This window comes from Heterocephalus glaber, unplaced genomic scaffold (genome assembly GCF_053883595.1).
Source record: "Heterocephalus glaber isolate CG9 unplaced genomic scaffold, H.glaber_assembly_v1.0 deba00000901, whole genome shotgun sequence".
Lineage (NCBI taxonomy): Eukaryota > Metazoa > Chordata > Mammalia > Rodentia > Bathyergidae > Heterocephalus > Heterocephalus glaber.
Window position 1 is genome coordinate 2,675,664 of NW_028258171.1, and position 14,686 is coordinate 2,690,349.

Here is a 14,686-nt window from a genome sequence, read left to right on the forward strand (position 1 = left end):
ACGGCACTCCCGAAGCAAAATAGCTTAGAGAGGCAACTGGCTCAGAATCCGAGGCTGTTTTTACAGGGGGTTGAGGGGGAAGTTAACATATCAAAGAAAAGGGGACAAAGGTTAGTGGTCGACTGTCACATATTGATGGTTAGCAGACATCTGCAGCTTGTTCTAACAATTGTGGTGCCTGGAATATCAGTTCCCGGATAAACAAAGAGTTGAGTAGTTTACTCTGGGACCCTAGGTCGGTTACAGATCCCTATCTAGCATCTCTAGACTAACAAGCATCTCCATCTATTAACTCACATTTTAATCACAATGGGGCTGGAGAAAAAGGGGCAAAGGTTATGCAGTCCCACAACCTCACTTCGTAACAGCACATTCAGCTATGAATTCCACTGATGAGTATCGCACCCCCCTGATCTGATCACCTTCCAAGAGCCCTACCTCTCAACATTCTAATTAGGAACCATAACATGGCCCAAATACCAAATCAGTTCTAGAAAATGTTAGAGTAGCAAGGATATAGAATATATTTGTAGGAATGTGTCTTAGCTAGGAGGATCAGAACGTTTTTCTTTTCTAGGTGATTGCGTCAATTTTCTGTCTTTTAATGTGAAATCAAAGAAATGTTTAGTTATTTATTTAAAATACTTTTTTTGTGGCACTGGGGATTAAATCCAGGGATTTACACTAAGCTACATCCCTAACCCTTTTTCAAAATTTTGAGACAGTGTCTTGCTAAGTTACTAAATTGCCCAGGCTTGTCTGTAACTTGTGATCCTCCTGCCTCAGCCTCCAAGGGTGCTGCGGTTATAGGAATGTGTCACCATGCCCGGTGAGGGAATGTTTATATGACAGTGTGTGTTTTCTCTGTGAGGCAGAGTGAAAGATCATTCAGAGAGACTAAAAGGAGTGGTAGAGAAATTTGAGAATTAAAGACACCAAAGAGAGTTTGGAATACTTTTAGGATGACGGGAAAAATGCTACCCAAGAAGGAAGTCAAAATGAAAGAAAGCTCAGGAAAGTTGGTGACCACAAATTTATAGTGAGGTCACTCTGTCTCATCATGTTCTGTGTTTCTTCCAGTAGTACTCGGGTCTTTGGAGGCAGGAAAGTAAGAGATGCATGTTTAGGGTCACACAGATACAGGTTTTAACTTGGTAGGTTTGAGAAAGGAGTGAAAGGTCAAAAAAGTTTAGGAAATTGAAATAATGGGATTTCAGGAGAAAAAGTGAAGTAGGTAGGAAGAAAGAGGAAGTGCTAATATGATTCACGGGCAGATGTAGCTGGGAAAAGAGAGAAAACTAGAAAACTATGGATGGAGAGTAAAATGCTTGAAGCCGTGGCTTCGCAGGTGGTAACCAGATTTGGGGTCTGCTCATGGTGGCTGTCACTGAGGAAGAGGTGCTCAAGGAACCAAGTAGTCACTGTGTTGTGCCTTACAGCCTCCCAGGATAATACAAGGATTGGGATGGAAGTGAGGATTTTCAGACAAGGCTTGACTCAAACTTTTCAGTAAGTGAGGGAGGTAGGTAAAGGCAGCAATAAAACAGGTTGGAAGATGTTATAAATGAAAACTGTGAGCCTTAAAGGAGCAGGAGTTTTAATAAAAGGCTGGGAATAGTTATAGCCTGGAAGTGATAAGGAGGAACACAGGTGATTCTGAGTTATTGGTGGACCCAAGCTACCAGAAGCTGTGGGATATACAGGCTCCCCATGACAGTGCTGTAGGGGGAATACTGCCTTCCCAGAGAACCAGGTTTTAGTTCAGATGAGGAGGTGGAATATCCTCTTTCTGCCCCCTGGATGTTATCTCTGGGCTTTCATATTCTTCCCTCCATGGATTCGATTGTAATGTAAATGATGACTCCCAGTACCAAATCCTAGCTCAGGACTGTCTAAACTGTTGCCATGTTTTTGAAGCCAAACTCGTCAGGGTGTTTCCTTTTCACACACCTGCATATGTCTATGGAAGTAATACTGCCCACCCAATTGTCCGCAGCAAAACCTTGGCATCTCTTTTATCCCTGTGCCCAGTCTTTAGCACACCTTGCCAATTTTATTTCTTGAATGTTTAATTGCGTTCATGCAGCTTCCAATCAGAATAAAATTTCATTTGTTTTGGATTACTTTAGCAGCCTTCTCACTGCTGACTGCATTTAGATTGTTGTCAAATCTATTCTCTGCACTACAGCCGGAGTGACATTCCATAGAGACAAATCTGATCATATTACTCCCATGCTTAACACTATCTGTGGCTTTCCATCATCTTTTAAAATAAAGTCTAAACTGCCATTACCCAACAGAAATATAATGAGAGCCACACATGCAATTTAAGATTTTCTAAGAGTCATATTAAAAAGTAAAAAAAAACAGGTAAAATTAATTTAACAATATATTTTATTTAACCTGGTCTATTGTTATGGCTTATGTCTAGACGTACCCCCAAAGCCTCATGTGGTCATAGGTGGGGGACATGGCTAGATCTAGAGTGTGTGATGCTGGGATTGATTCATAGTGCAGTGCTGTGCCTGAGAGCACTAGGATTAAGGGTGTGAGTGGTGCCCACCCTAAGTAGTCTGAATAAGATAAAAGGGGCAGAAAGATGCTGGTAAGTTCTCTTGTTGCTTTTGCTGTTTTCTGGCCGCCATGAACTGTTTCTCCTCTGGAAGGCCTGTCTGCCACGCCACCATGACTTGGAGCCAGCTGATTAGGGACTGAAATATTTACAAACTGTGAGCCAAATAAACCTTTCCCCTTCTAACTTTGGGTGTTGGGTATTTTGTCTCAGCAACAAGAGAAAAGTAACTAACACATATATCAAAATATTATTATCTTGTTATGTAATCAATACTGAAAATTGAGATATTTCATTACATTTTGTTCTAAGGCTTTGAAATCCAGTGTGTGTTTTATACTTACATCTCACATCAGTTTCGACTGGTTGCATTTCAAGTGCTCAATAGGTAGAACTGGTTAAAGGCTACCACATTGAACCATGTGTATCTAACTCTTTAAACTGACATACCAACTCTTTCTTATCTGGCTCCTCACAAGTAAGATTACTTGCTTATTGGTTTTATTTTCTTACCCTTTGTCAGATTATCTTATATTACAGGTTTTCAGAACTCTGGATTTTGAATTTATATTTCTTTCTATCTGGAATACGGTTTCTTGACTTTACTAGAGTATACTTGCTTCAGTTTCCTAGAAAGTGAACTGGAGTCAAAGGCTAATAGGCTTCTCTTTTAATAGAGAACTTAGCTCTAGGGGACAGGAATGAAGGACAAGGAGAACATAGCAGTGATGGAGGAAGAGGCAAACAGGTGTCATGGAGTCTCTGTTCTGGGAGACAGATTGCTTGGTTTTGCTGCAGAATCTGCAGTTGTCTGAGAATCTGAGAAGTGAACTTCTCTCAGGATAGTTTTGGAGTGGAGAGGAGGAAGGCTTTCTCCATAACCTCTCCTATTGTGCTGAGTGAAGGCTCAGTCCATGTGGTCTTCAACCTGTCCACTTCAAGATGCACATATGTGGTCACCAAGTAAAAGAAGGCAGAGAAGCCCCAGTGTGGGTGTGAGAGAGATTGAGACCAAGAGAAGGCAGTTTGAGGTTGAGATGACTTGAAGGTGTCTGAGTTTGTAAAAGCTCCTTGTCTTTGAGGCAGCTGAGAAGTGATGGGTGAGGTTGCAAACATCTGAAATGGTGAATAGAGGGTCTGACATGTTGAGTAACTTCTGTTTATCCCCCAGGGATCAGCTCATACGTGGCTTTCTCCAGGAAGTCATCACTGATCCTAAAATAAATGAGACCTTCTAGCATATTCTCTTGGTCCTCTGCACTTTCATATAATAAGCCTATCCTATCTTGTTGTAATTTGTAATGATGATTTGTCTTCCCATAAAACTGTGAGTCCTATGGGGGCAGGTTCTAGACTGTTCTTTGCTAGGATGTTCCCCTTTCTCATGCCCTGAACTGCCTCCCAGAGCTTGGCTGGGCTCAGTGTAGATGTTCAATAAATGCTTGTAGCATGAATGGAGGAAAGTTTCAGTTAGTAAAACACAACTTTTTTTTTTTTTTTTTCAGAGCAGACCTCTTTAGCAGAGGTACTTTCAGAATACAAACTGATTACTAAGGTTAGTTTGCCTTGTTAAGCCTTTCATAGGCTGTCAGGCTGTAACCTGGAATAATAACACAAGGTGGAATATGCGTTCTGACCAATGGGGGCCTGTGTTCCCTTAGGTTCACTTGTTTTGCAAATTAGATTTGTCAGGTTAGAAGTTCAAATGAGAGCTCTATTTCACCACAGCTCTTTGGCACATTCTAATGAGAGCCATAGCTCCTGAGTTGTTGCTTCAGCATTCACATCTAATATGAAAGAAATTGAAAGCTAAAAGGAAACCTTGGGTCTCCAGAACAGCAGGTCTGTCAGGCAGCTTGCTCAGCCCTGTTCTTAGGCTGTGTGTTCAATGAGAGAAAATGTTCTGACTCCTGCGTTGTGCCCTTTTGAGGAAAGCTGGGGAAAGGAGATGTCACAAAAGGAAGCGTTGTCAACTTTCATTCTGAGCTCTTTCTGTGCCATCTTCACTCAACCTGTGTCATAGGGAAGTGATGCTGCCTGCTAATGATATTCCCACCTGGGGAACTTGTTGTTGAGTGGCATCCTTGATGCCAACTCACACATTCAGCTAATTCCAACTCTATTAAATATTCAGTATCTTTTTTTGGAACGAATTAAACTAATGGGAGAAACAAAATATAACTCCCTTTACCAAGGAGTCATTCCACCAAAATTTTTATGACAAAGAAAGGACTGGAAGCTAGGTATAATATCAAGAGACTTAAAATGGATATAGAAATGATTCAAATCTTAAACTGCATGAAGTGACTCACTTTATCCTGGGGAGGTCTGATGTATGACTGTTTGGATTAGTGACTTTCATTTGCTCAGCAAGAGTATTGAATTTTCTCATTCTTGTATTTTGAACCTTAGATCAAACATTGAAAACAATTTTATAAAACTTGATCAAAGTAATTATAATAAAGACAAGTTTACCATATTACTCCATTTTGTGTTGTAGTAGCAAAATATCTGAGGATGGGTTTTTTTTTTTTTTTTTTAAATAGGAAAAGCCTATTTGGCTCATGATTCTGGTGGCTGAAAAGTCCAAACAGCATAGCGCTGGTGTCCTGGTGAGATTTCCCCATCTGTGTCATAACATGGCTAAGAAAAGGAAGGAGGGCTTGCCCTGCACAGAAGGGACAGGACTTGTGGGATGGCTTCACTTCCTAGGAAACAACTCACTGACTTATGAAAACTAACATGCACCTGTGAAGCTCAGTCCCTCTAGGCCACCAGCACAAATCCATTCATGAGGGTGGTGGTCCATCCCCATGACCCCATCACTGTCCAGTAGGCCCCACTTCCTGAAGTTTCTACCACCTCAGCACCACCACACTTGGGACGGAGCTTCCAGTACCTGAACCTCTGAGGGACAGACCACATCAAAGCCACAGCAATCATTCTAACACTAATCTTCTAACACTATCAGAAACCGGAATTGTGAAGGAGGAGTCATGTGCTACTTTATGGATGAGAAGAGACAAAAAACAACAGTAATCATAAAAAGAAAATGTAGAATACTGGACTTGACACAATGACATTTTTATAACAGATAAACAGATGCTGATTTACTAAGTGGGAACATCTTTTTACTGTACAGTCTAACCACAGAGCACTGAACAGATATGCCCTCCTGATACACTGAGTTAACAGATGCTCAATAAATATTATTGACTTACTGGCCTGAAGATCTTGTTTGTGAAAAAAAAAGCATGGAAAGTCCCCGATAATAAGTCTCAGTTGCTAATAAGTTGTTTTTCTGGAATAGTCTTTAGGAGACCTTAATCAAGACAGCATTGACAATAATCTTCCTATTCGAGAAGTTCTTATGGACTATAAATAAGAACATATAAAGTTAAGTCTACAATATCAGTTGTTATGCTCAAAGATCTTGCCCTTGTGAATCTTAGGGAAAAAATTCTTCACAAGAATAGTGTATTTTATTTATTTATTTTATTCTTTTACTGGTGCATTTTAGGTATACAATACATTTACATTTATCATTGGGTGCTTGCACCTGTACATGATGTATCTTAGTTCTTATTTTTTCTCCATTACCTGTATGCCCTTCACCCCCTCCACCATTCCCTATTTACATAGACTTTGTTTCCATTTTTCTTCTTTCTCATAATTTTTCCTTTCCCTTCTTTCCTTTCCCCTTCCCTTCCCACCACCCCTACACCTTTGGACCTTTTCCTATTTCAAATTATCAATTATTCATTGTAATCATTTTAATCCTTATTTACACTTTCAGTTTCTCACACTAGAGAAACTATTCGGTATTTACACATGTGTGTCCTATTTATTTCACTTATGAGTATGGCCTCAATATGCATCCATTTAGCTATAAATGTCTCTAGTTTCTCGTTCTTTATGGCTGAGTAGTACTCCATTTTATTAAAAAAAACCCACATCTTCTTTATCCAGTAAGAATAGTGCATTTTATTTTTAAAACACAGGGTATTTATTGTGTAGCAAAGTGTTGGTACATAATCACATTTTTGGGTTTCAGAGGCAGTTAATTAGCCTAGAGCTTTGTATCTAGGTGTACAACTTTGTCATTCTTTGCATATGAATTTAGCTTGGGAGTTTAAAACACTGGGCTACAGTTTTCTTCACTGTGCAGTAGATATAATGCTGAGTTTGTTGTAAATATGTTATGGTATATAAAGAATCTACTTTTGACTTTGTTTAGCATGATTGGCCTTTAATAAAATAAAAAGGTTTTTAACTATTAATGATTGTGATTGGCAATTATTATTCCTTGGTGGGGAAAGAGTACCAAATATTCTATCCTCTCTCTTGAGGTCTATGTGACAATTTGTTAATTATAATACTCCCATTTCCTTTGCATAAGCACATGCCAGCCATGGTGACGTGTGTGTAGAATACATGACCTTGTGCATCCCCACAACACCCTTCCTAGGGTACCGTATCCACTGCTCTGTGGATTAGAGCTGAGGGAAAGAGAAGTCATGAGACTTGCCCAAGGCCGCAGGGCACATAAATAGCACAACCCAATTTGACTTTAGATAATTATCTGTGTATTGTATATTTCCTTTTTTTTCAGGTTTGCAAATTTAAATATGTGCAAGAATTACCTAGGAAACTTGTTTCAAGCATCAGTTAGGAATCTACTCCTGGAAAGTCTTTTGATAGGTGTAGATCTGGAATCCAGTGCGTTTTTAGTAAGTTCCTTTGCACGTTTTTGAGATGATCTGGTAAAGCCGAGTTAGGGTATAAAACCACTTGTGTCACGGCCTACCAAGGTCGTGAGTCACTTGGAACACCCCGAATCAGCCCACTGCAGGCAGGCAGCCACCTGGTTCCACACTACAAAGATGCAGAGGACACTGGACCTTCAGACCATGGCACTAAGTCCCGCCACTCCTGGACCAGAGGTAGGGGCTTCTGAGCTGATGTCCCACTGCTCCTGGTCCAGAGGAAGGGACTTCCTGGCCACCATCCCTCCCACTCCTCCCAGCCCAGAGGAAAGAGCTTTTGGGCCACCATCCCTACCGCTGCTCCTGGCCCCTGTCCCACCTCTCCCAGCTCAGAGGAGGTAATCCGTTCAGGCGCCAACAGCCGCCCCCCCCCCCCAGTCAAAATGAGAAAACATGTAAATAAGTCTCAAAACCAGACTTCCAGATCACCTGCATCAACCCCAAAGGGAAATGAGATGGAACACTCTGATACTCAACCACCTGGACCCACTGAACTGGCAACAAAAGGGGATCTGGGAAAAATGAAATCAGAAATAATTTCTCAGATAACAGGGGAAATTGTGCTCCTAGTGCAAGACATGATTAATAAATCTAGAGAGGAGCTGAGGAACCAGTTGGAATCCCAACATAGGAAACAAATGGAATCCATAAAACAGATGGAAATAGATTTCCGGGACATGAAAAACTCCACTGAAAAAGCCTACACAGCAGAATGAGCCAATGTGAGGACAGAATTTCAGGTATAGAAGATAAGATTGCAATTAATGACCAGGAAAAGAAAAATTGCTTCAAAATTGTAAGGGAACATGAGAAATCAATCCAGCAGCTGCTAGATGATGCAAAGAAGAATAACATAAGACTGATTGGACTCAATAAAGAAATAGGAGAGAGTGGAGATGACATAAAAAATCTCTTCACAGAAATAATGGCAGAAAACTTCCCAAGCAGGGGAAAAGAGCTTGACATACAGATAAGTGAGGCATATAGGACTCCAAATAGCCTTGATCAAAGAAAATCTACACATAGGCATATAATTGTTAAGATTCCAGAAACTCAACAGAAGAACAAAGTTCTACAAGCAGTTAGAGAAAAGGAACAAATCATATGCAAAGGAAAGCCCATAAGAATCACAGCAGACTTCTGAACACAAACCATCAAGGCAAGAAGAGCTTGGAGTGACATATTCCAAGCCCTAAAAGAAAACAGCCTCCAACCCAGATTGATGTACCCTGCAAAAGTATCTTTCAAAATTGATGGAGAAATAAGGTACTTTCATGACAAAGAGCACCTTAGGAACTTCATGAATACTAAACTAGCACTCCAAAGAATTTTACACAATATCCTAGGAACAGACATTGAGGATCACAACCCCAGGAAGCAAAGCAGAATGAACCCATCTGGCATGACAAGAAATTAAATGTAAAGGGGAAGAACCCAACAAAAAGAAAAAGTCATGGCAATGACTACTCAATACGTTTCAGTTATAACCATCAACGTTAATGATCTCAATTCACCAAGCAAAAGAAATAGACTGGCAGAATGGGTCAAGAAGCAAAATCCAACAATATGCTGCATACAAGAAACACACTTCATTCAAAAGGAAACTCATAGACTGAAAGTTAAAGGGTGGAAAACAGTACTCCATGTGATGGGAACCCCCCAAAAAAGCAGGAGTAGCTATCCTCTTTGCAAATCAAGTAGATTTCAAACCAACGCAGATTAAGAGAGATGAAGAAGGTCACTACATTCTTGTAAAGGGAATAATTCAAGAAAAAGAGATGACATTCATAAATATCTATGCACCAAACACTAGTGCACCCAACTAAATAAAGCAAATACTAACGGATATGAAAAGTCATTTATGCACTAATACAATTGTAGTGGGGGACCTCAACACCCCACTATCACAAATAGATAGATCAACTAAACAAAAATTAAGTAATGAAATACTAGAACTCAATCAAACTCTTGAACAAATGAACTTAACAGATGTTTACAGACATTTCCACCCCACAAAATCAGAATACACATTCTTCTCAGCTGCACATGAGTCATTCTCCAAAATAGACCACATACTCACATATAGAACAGGTTTAAGTAAGTGCAAAGGAATTGAAGTTATCCCCTGTATATTATCAGACCATAGTGCAATGAAATTGGAGATCCATGGCAAGAGAAACTCAAAAAATTTCATAAACAGGTGGAAATTGAACAACACACTTCTGAATAACCAATGTATCACAGAGGAAATTAAAGAAGAAATCAGACAGTTCCTTCAATTAAATGACAATGACAATACAACATATTGGAATCTATGGGACACAATGAAAGCAGTCTTACAAAGGAAATTCATAGCAGTGAATATGCATATTAGGAAAACAGAGCAAGCCCAATTAAACAACCTGATGCTGAACCTCAAGCTTCTAGAAAAAGAAGAGCAGGACAACCCCAGAGCTCATACAGGGGAGGAAATTGTAAAGATCAGAGGAGAAATCAATGCAATGGAGACTAAGAATGATACAAAAAAATCAATGAAGCCAAGAGTTGGTTCTTTGAAAGAATCAACAAAATTGACAAACCCTTAGCCAACCTTATCAGAAAAAGGAAAGAAAATGTCCAAATCCGTGCAGTTAGGAATGAAAAGGGTGAAATGACAACAGACCCAGCAGAAATCCAGAGGATCATCAATACCTACTTCCAGAACCTATACGCCAGTAAGATGGAAAACACAGAAGAAACGGACAGATTTCTAGATACATATGAATTAACAAAGTTGAACGAAGAAGACCTAAAAATTCTAAACAACCCAATATCAACCAATGATATTGAAAATGTAATTAAAACCTTTTCAACTAAGAAAAGCCTGGGCCCTGATGGCTTCACTGCTGAATTCTACAAGACATTTAGAGAGGAACTGCTGCCACTACTGTTTAAACTCTTCAGTGAAATTGAAAGGGAAGCAATACTCTCAAATTCATTCCTTGAAGCAAGCATCACCTTGATCCCCAAAGCAAAAAAAGACCCAACTGAAAAGGAGAACTATAGGCCAATCTCACTAATGAACATAGATGCAGAAATCCTTAATAAGATACTGGCAAACAGAATGCAGAAGATCATCAAGAAGACGATACACCCTGATCAAGTGGGATTCACCCCAGGGATGCAGGGATGGTTCAATATAAGAAAATCAATCAATGTAATACACTATATCAATAGAGCCAAGGACAAAAACCATATGATTATCTCCATAGACGCAGAAAAAGCATTTGACAAAATCCAACATGCATTTATGATAAAAACCCTACAAAAAATTGGAATAGATGGTCTCTACCTCAAACTGATAGAAGCCATCTATGAAAAACCAACAGCCAATATCATACTAAATGGTCAAAAACTGAAATCCTTCACACTAAAATCAGGAACAAGACAAGGATGTCCACTACCACCACTCTTGTTCCATATAGTTCTGGAAACATTAGCCACAGCAATTAGACAAGAGAAAGAAATAAAAGGAATAAAGATAGGTAATGAAGAAGTCAAATTGTCATTATTTGCAGATGACATGATACTCTATATACAAGACCCCAAGAACTCCACCAAAAGTCTTCTAGACTTAATAACCAAATTCAGTCAAGTAGCTGGTTACAAGGTCAACACACAAAGATCAATAGCTTTCCTCTACACAAATGGCAGACTCACTGAGAGAGAAATAGGGCAAATAATTCTTTTCACAATAGCATTCAAAAAACTGAAATACCTAGGACTCAACCTAATGAAAGAAATCAAAGACTTCTTCTCTGAAAACTATGGCACCCTGAAAAGAGAGATTGAAGATGACATCAGCAAATGGACAGACATCCCCTGCTCCTGGGTAGGAAGGAATAATATAGTGAAAATGGCCATACTTCCAAAACTGCTATATAGATTTAATGCAATTCCAATTGAAATCCCAGCAGCATACTCCATAGACCTTGAGAAAACAATCCAAAAATTCATTTGGAACAAGAAGAGACCCAGAATAGCAAAAGCAATTCCAGGTAACAGAAACATGGCAAGGGGTATCACAATCCCCAACCTGCAACTCTATTACAAAGCTACTGTGATAAAAACAGCATGGTACTGGCAAAGAAACAGACCTGAGGACCAGTGGAACAGATTAGAAGATGCAGAAACAACTCCAGACACACTCAGCCACCTCATATTTGGCAAAAGAGCCAAACACCCTCACTGGAGGAAAGATAGCCTCTTTAATAAAAGGTGCTGGAAAAATTGGGTTTCAACTTGCCAAAGATTAAAACTAGACCTATATCTGTCACCATTCACTAAACTAAAATCAAAATGGATGAAAGATCTAAATATTAAAATAGAAACTCTGAACCCATTGGAACAGAGGTTAGGAAGAACTTTTGAAGACATTGGGGTGGAAAGAGACTTAATGAACAAAACCTCAGTTGCCCATGAACTAGCACAAACAATCAACAAGTGGGATCTCTTCTTATTAAAAGGCTTCTGCACAGCAAGAGAAACCACCAGCAGTGTGAAGAGACAACCCACAATGTGGGAAAAAATCTTCACCTGCTCTTCCTCAGACAAAGGTCTACTATCTCCAATCTATAAAGAACTTAAAAAGATCAGACCTCCCAAATTTAAAGACCCAATCTGAAAATGGGCATCTGAAATGAACAGACATTTCTCAGACAAGGAAGGAGTAATAGCAAATAAATACATGAAAAAATGTTCAACATCACTGGTCATTCGAGAGATGCAAATGCAAACAATGCTGAGGTTCCACCTCACTCCAGAAAGATTGGCTGCTCTCATGAAATCAACCAATTACAAATGGTGATGGGGCTGTGGGGAAAGAGGAACCCTGCTCCACTGCTGGTGGGAGTGTAGACTGGTGCAAGCACTGTGGAAATCAGTGTGGAGATACCTCAAAGAACTAGGACTGGAAGTCCCATTTGACCCCATTATTCCACTGCTGGGGATCTTCCCCAAAGAATTAAAAGAATCATACCACAGTGATATATGTGCACCCATGTTCATAGCAGCACAGTTTCCAATAGCTAAAACTTGGAAACAGCCCAAATGCCCATCAACTGGAGACTGGATAAAGAAAACGTGGTTTTTTAGTAAAATGGAGTAGTTGTCAGCCATAAAAAATGAGAAATTAGAGACATAGCTAAGTGGATGCACATTGAGGCGATACTCTTAAGTCAAATAAATAGGACACACATGTATAAATGTGGAATAGTTTCTCTGGTGTGAGAAACTGAAAGTGTAAGTAAGGACTAAAATGTATAATAGGAAATGTGAAATAATAAGAAAAGGGGCAAAGGGGAAGGAAGTGGGAGGGCTAGGGGAAAGGATAGAAGGGTATGGAATTAATATGAGAAAATGGAAAAATAGGAACAAAATCTTTGTAAATAGGGAGAAATGGAGGAGTTGAAGGGAGGGCTGGGCAAGGGTGAAAAATAAGAACCAAGAGAGATTATGTAAAGGTGCAAATTTTCAATGATGAGTGTCATTATATTGTATACCTAAAATGTACCAATGATTAGAATGAATAATCGATAATGCAAAATAGGAAGAAAAGGTCCAAAAGGGTAGGGGTAGTGGGAGGGGCAGGGGAAAGGAAAGAAGGGAAAGGAAAAATGATGAGAAATGGAAAAAATGGAAATAAAGTCTTTGTAAATAGGGAAGTGTGGAGGGGGTGAAGGGAGGGTAGGAATGGGGGAAAAATAAGAACCAAGATGCATTATGTAAAGGTACAATTCCCAATGAGATATGTAATTGTGTTGTATACCTAAGATGTAACAATAAAGGAATTTAACAACAACAACAACAAATTTTAAAAAATTAAAAAAACCACTTGTGTCTAATTATTTCCTGATTTAACTATGGTTCACTTGATATTGTGAAAGGTCTACTAAGTGGGAAGCATGTGGGGTGCAAAAATTAGAATACCTTGGGCAACCCCCTTTCTGGTCCCCCTTCTGTCTCTGTTAGGCAGAAGGTTTCTTTCTCCCAATAAATTTTTTCCTACTCTTAACCTCCATTGTTCCTAGAATTCATTCTTCGATTTTAGGGAACATGAAGTTGTGTTTCAGATAACTAGTAGGTTTGGGACTTACATTTCTTCCCCTATATCATTTTGGAGGTCTTCCACCGAGATTACTGGTCCGAGGTAAGAGTTTTCTTTCATAGGTTCTAACTTTGGTCATTTTGCTTCATAGATTGTTACTTTTCATTTCATAGGCTCTGGCTATTTGTTTCATAGATTCTGGTTTTTGTTTCATAAATTCTGGCTTTTGTTTTAGCTTTTGTTTCGAAAGTGTCTTGATTTTAAGTTGTGTGTTTTAAATGTTTGCAAATTTCTTGGTTTTTTATGCATTATCTTTTGTTAAAATTATGTTTTATTCTTGTTTTTTATGTGTTGCATTTGGACTTAGTTGCTTAAAAATGTTGCAAAATGGGTCTCTGATGAAATAGTCTCAGATAAAGACAATTCAGGCTTTTATCTGTCCCTTATAGAACACCAAATGGTGGTTACTCTGCCAGCTAGTAATTAATTGCCATCTGGGAAGCTGCCACTCTCAAAGCAGAAAATATCTTTCTCCAGTTGCTCTCTGGTGAATCCCCACTGCCATTGACACCAATGGCAGGTGGAACGTTGACCAGATAGGCAATTGTGTTTCTTTCACAGATAGATCTCTGATTGCATGGAACTAGTAGAAACTGAGGTGACAAATGAGGGGTCATGGCCAGGGCTACCCTCTGGCGGACACCCAAAGGTCCCTCAGAAGAAACTAGCTCCAGACAGCCCATCTGAGTAATCAGCAGAAAATCTCCACATCTTGTCCTTACCTGAACTCCTCAGGAAGGTGAAAGGGGAAATCTGTCAGTGATCATCAGATATGCTGTCTCTTAGAGAGATCTGAAGTGATGCCATCGGAGCCCTTTCTTAAGCCTCCATTAAGAGTTGAGCTACAGGTTTGGACTGCTTTCTCTACTACTAGTAAGACTTCTAGACAAATGTGCAAGACAAACCTTTGATAGAGTAAAAATACCTGAACCTTTTCTCCCACCTAGGCATGGTCTTCATCATTTATGTGTGTAGGGGAGAAAAATGCCTTTTCTGATAGGTTATGGACTTTGGAATGCTGACTGTGGACTTATAAAATGCTGTATGGTGATTTTTTGGAGTGTTTAACCAGCTTAAGATTTATATGGGGTTTTCCCTCTCTGCTAGTGAGTTAAAAACTCCCCTTAAACTTTTCTCCAACCTGTTGGGAGTTCATCTGAAAATCCTTTGTAGTCAGACTGCTCCTCCTTCCAGAAAGTCAGA

General features: G+C 39.5%; 1 long non-coding RNA gene across 2 annotated transcripts in view; it reads left to right on the plus strand.

Annotated features, from left to right (window-relative positions):
• Positions 1 to 14,686, plus strand: part of LOC110345463 (uncharacterized) — a 345,632-nt gene that overhangs the window by 242,741 nt on the left and 88,205 nt on the right. The window lies entirely within an intron of this gene.